This window comes from Sciurus carolinensis, chromosome 17, assembly GCF_902686445.1.
Source record: "Sciurus carolinensis chromosome 17, mSciCar1.2, whole genome shotgun sequence".
Classification (NCBI taxonomy): Eukaryota; Metazoa; Chordata; class Mammalia; order Rodentia; family Sciuridae; genus Sciurus; species Sciurus carolinensis.
Window position 1 is genome coordinate 23709211 of NC_062229.1, and position 5222 is coordinate 23714432.

The window sequence follows — 5222 nt, forward strand, 5'->3', positions numbered from 1 at the left end:
ATAAAAATAAATAAATAAAGGTATTGTGTCCATCTACAACTAAAAATAAAAAAAAAAAGTAAAAAAAAAAAAGAATCCTGAAGGCATCAGCAGTGACACAGGAGGCTGAGGCAGGAGGATCCCAAGTTTGAGACCAGCCTTGGCAACTTAGCAAGATCCTGTAAAGTAAAAGATAAATTAACAAGAAAATAAAAAGGGCTGGGGATGTGGCTCTGGATGAGTACTTGCCTAGCATGCCTGAGGCTCTGGGTTTGATTCCAAGAACTCAGGGGAAAGAAGGTATTTTGCTCTCTTTTTAACTAGATGAATCTTACTAGCACTTCGTCAACGTCTGTAAAGAATTCTTTAAGAACTTTTTCTTTTTTAAAAATTGGGCATGGTGGTACATGCCTGTACTCCCAATGACTTAGGAGGCTGAGGCAGGAGGATCACAATTTTGAGGCCATCCTCAGAAATTTAGTGAGGCTCTAAGCAACTTAGTGAGACCCTGTCTCAAAAAATAAAAAGGGCTGGGGATGTGGATTGATGTTTAAGCACTCTGTGGTTCAATGCCTGGTACCAAAAAAATAAAAATGGTAGTTCTAGGTTTAGGGTTTTATTTTAAAAACCTAGTCAGTGCCTGGTGTGGTAGTACACACCTGCAATACCAGCATCTTGGAAGGCTGATGAAGGAGGATTGCAAGTTTGAGGCAAGTTTGGGGCTCTGGGTCTCTTCCTCATGGTTTCTCATTCTGGGACCCAAGCTATTATGAAACTATGTCCTGGCAGCGGGAAAGAACAAGAGGCTCATCCACTCAAGCGTGAGGTCTTAAAGCTCCTGGCAGAACTGGTATGGGTCATGCTCACTCACCCTCTGTAGGCCTGGCTGACTGTAGAGAGGAAGTGTGCTCAGCCTGTGGGGAGACACCACAGCCACTTGACACGGGCAGGCGTGTGCATATGTTCCACTCACGGAAGGGAGCCGTGAAATGACCAACTGTGATGCCCTTGCTTGAGGTCTTTAACCTCTGCAGGCCTGTTTCCTCATCTACAAAATGGGGAGATAATAGTGCCTATGGTGTTTATGCCGGCCTTGGAATCAGTACATGTTAAAATGTAAAACGGGCCTGGTACCTGGTTTAAGTGTTAGCACTGCAGCTGTTACCATCTGGCACAACATTTTAACCTTTGAGGCGTGGCTCAGACAGCCCCCGCTTTGTGATTCCTGCTCTGGATTCCCTCAGTAACTCTTTCCCTCATAAAACTTGGAAGCTCCGTTGCAGAAGTTCAGGGGTTTAGGGTTCAGGAGGTCAACATATATGATGCTGCCCCTGCCACTTAGAAGCTATGTGCATGCTACAGCTTTAAAACATTAAACGGGGTTTATCTCACCTGCTTCTAAAGGTTCTATAAGGATTAGATGAAATAGTGTGTTGTAAAGCCTACTTCTGGCAAGAACCAACAATCAATAATTGGTCATTAGGCCAGGTGACGGAAAGCGCCTGCAGTTCCAGCTGCTTAGGCTGAGGCGGATGATCTCTTGGATCCAGGAATTTGAGATCAGCCTGGACAATGTAGACCCTGCTTCTGAAAAAGAAAAAATAACAATTGGTCATTATTATTATGTAATAATATTACATAATAATTGCCTATAAAATGTCATTTAAAGGTTCACATTAAAGCAGTTAACCGGGCTGGGGATATAGCTCAGTTGGTAGAGTGCTTGCCTCGCAAGCCCAAGGCCCTGGGTTCAAGTCCCCAGCACTGAAAAAAAAAAAAAAAAAAAAGCAGTTAACCTGGAGCAGGGGTTACAGCTCAGTTGTAGAGCACTTACCTAGCATGTGTGAAGCACTGGGTCCAATCCTCAGCATCACATAAATAATAAAAAATAAAGGTTACTTTTATTTTATTTTTTGGTACTCTGAGCCACATCCCCAGCCATTCATTATATTTTATTTAGAGACAGGGTCTCACTGAGTTTCTTAGGGCCTTGCTAAATTGCTGAGGCTGGCTTTGAACTCACTATCCTCCTGCCTTGGCCTCCTGAGCCACTGGGATTGGAAAAAAAAGGAGAGAGAGAGAGAAGCAGTTACCTTACACTTGGAAGGCTGAGGCAGAAGGATCCCAACTTTGAGACCGTGCCTGAAAATAAAAAGGTAGTTCAGTGGTAGAGCACTTGCCTAGCATGTGTGAGGCCCTGGGTTTGAAAGTTACTGCCACAGAAAAAATGAAAAGCTCTCTAGACAGGGTGTTAACTTCTCGTATCCCTGGTCTCCCACACAGGATAGGAACTTGAGTATGAATGAACATTGAGATTTTAAGGATCTTTTTAGTGACTGTATTATGGCTATTACAGTGGCTCCTGTTTATTGGAATGGAGGCATTTTATGTGTTTACCCTGTGATTTAATTTGTTTCAACAGCCACAGAGAATGGTGTTCTTGGTTGCAGCCTGGTCTTGACTTCTAAGTTAATTCCCTGAGGTTAAGTTAATTCTCCCATACACAGAGCTGCTGTCTGTGTCAGAACCAGAATCTGAATCTGAGGAGTCTGACCCTGCAGCAGCCCCCCTCTCTAAGGGAATGCTTTTTTGGGGCGGAGGGTACTGGGATTGAATTCAGGGACACTCAACTACTGAGCCACATCCCCAGCCCTATTTTGTGTTTTATTTAGAGACAGTCTCATTGAGTTGCTAAGTGCCTCACTAAATTGCTGAGGCTGGCTTTGAACTTACCATCCTCCTGCCTTAGCCTCCCAAGCCACTGGGATTACAGGGGTGCACCACTGCACCCAGCTAGGGGAATGCTTTCGCATCTGTAAAATACACCATTCACTGTTTTTCAAGACTGTCTTTAGGGGGCTGGAGTTGTGGCTCTCGGTGGTAAAGCACTTGCCTGGTATGTGAAGCCCTGGGTTCAATTCTCAGCATCGCATATAAATAAATAAATAATCCATTGACAACTAAAAAATATTTTTAAAAAAGATTGTCTTTAGGAATGAGATTAGATTACATATTTTATTTTATTTTTTGGTGCTGGGGATCTAACCCAGTGGTGCTTTACCACTGTGCTACATTCCCAGCCCTTTTTATTTAAAAAAATTGTGTGTGTGTGTGTGTGTGTGTGTGTGTATTTAGTTGTAGACTGACACAATACCTTCTTTTAATTTTTTAAAATTTTTATGTGGTGCTGAGGATGGAACCCAGGCCTCACATGTGCTAGGCAAGCGCTCTACCACTGAGCTACAACCCCAGCCCATTTTTATTTTATTGAGACAGGATCTCAACAAGTTGCCTCGCTAAGTTGCTGAGACTGGTCTTGAACTTGAAATTCTCCCATCTCAGCTGCTAGTTGCTGGGTTTACAGGTGTGTGCCACCACACCTGGAAAGATTAGATTTAAGAGTAAACACAGAGTAGAAACTGGAGTACTGGGAATTATCATTTCTTGATGACTTCCAGGCTCTTAGTTTTTAAAATTTTTGAATTTATGTTTCTTGTGGGGGACACTCTGAAGTAAGGTTGAGCTTGGGCCAGTTGGGACTAAATGGAGCTGTTCTATCTGAATTATTATATATAAAAAGTAAAACTAAGTATCTGCAACTTATTTGAAATGCATAAAAATAAGATGGATTGATAGATGGATAAAGTGATAGATATGAGATACTGACATTTACAGTTGTAGAGTCTGGGTATGTCCTTGGTCACAAAGTGGTTCTTTCAGCTGTTCTGTCTGATTTTATAATAAAACATTGAGAGAAAATCCCTAAAGTCATGGCCATTTCATTCAACTCCACAGGGTGGGAGGTTGGCAGGGTACATTCTATAACAGATTTACCAAGGACCCATAGGCTTCATTTCCCCAGAAGTTCCACAGGGTTCTGATGGGTCCCCCTTGTGCAGTGGGTCATTTCCTATGCTTCAAAGCACAGAGTTACTTAGCCAAGTGCTCACCAGTCTTGGAGGGGTTTTGATTTTGGATTTTTTTTTTGGAGGGGGGGACGGGGATTGAACCCAGAGGCATTTAACCACTGAACCACATCCTCAACCCTTTTTATTTTTTATTTTGAGACAGGTTCTCACTAAGTTTCTTTGGGCCTTGCTAAGTTGCTGAGGCTGGCCTTGAACTTGTTATCCTCCTGCCTCAGCCTCCGGAGTTGCTGGGATTACAGGCATGTGCCACCACACCAGACTGGGTTCTTGGTTTTTTGTTGTTTTTTTTTTTTTTTTTTCCCCCACATAAGGGAGTTTATTAAGCAAACAGAGTGTCTCCCTGCAGGGTAAGAGAGAAAATGAGAGGAAAAGAGAAAGGAAAGAGAGGGTGTGCGCTAGAGAAAGTGGAAAGCGAGGAGGAGAAAGCAAGCAAGTCAGGGAGAGAAAAGTAAGAGAGAAAAGGTGGCGGTGAAGCTATCTTTAAGAATCCTGCCGGGCTAACAGGGGACCAATAATGGAGAAGGGTACTTGCAAGCTGACTGATGAACCAATAGCTAGCTAGGATGTTCACAGACTGACAGTAGTTGGGGGAGGCGAGGAAAATGGGTGCACCGGAAAGGACGGGGAGAGCAGCTTTCAGACTGACAAGCTAGGTTGTGATACAACAGAAAGGGCAGAGGAGCAGCTTTGTATTACATTCCCCCGTTTCTGTTTTTATAAGAAAATCTTTTGTTCTCCAGTTCTTTCCTGCCTTCTCTCTCCTTCCTGCGTAAGTGACTAGGGCTGGTTTTGCAGGTGAGATATAAAAAGTCCATTCTCCCAGGGGCAGTGTTCATCTTCCAAACTTCCAGAGGCAGATGGCTTTCATGGACTTCATTTCCTCGATTTAACTGATCCCTGATTTCTACACTAACTGCCTGTACCCAATTCTGGCTTAACTCCTTTACTGCTTTAGGGAAAGGGGGCGATGACCGATCTGGCTTCTTCGAGCTGGAAGGGGGCAGCGTGGGGCAAGCAGATTAGAGTTCCCTTTTTAGAAATCGGGTCAATTGAGGAGTCCATGGTAGAAGTCTGGTTGGGGAAGAGCAGGTTGTAAAGGCATCTGGGGATGGGTGCTTCTATGAGAGAAGAACAAAAAGACATGAGTACTGAAATGAGATTAATACAATATAATGTTGCAGAATCTGGAACATGCCAATGAGTATCATAAAGATGAGAGAAGTCAATAATTCCTCATCTTAAGTTACATTTAACTATTATTTCTTTTAAATGTCCAAGAATGGCTAAATTTTGTTTTTAACTGTTTTGCTAGGT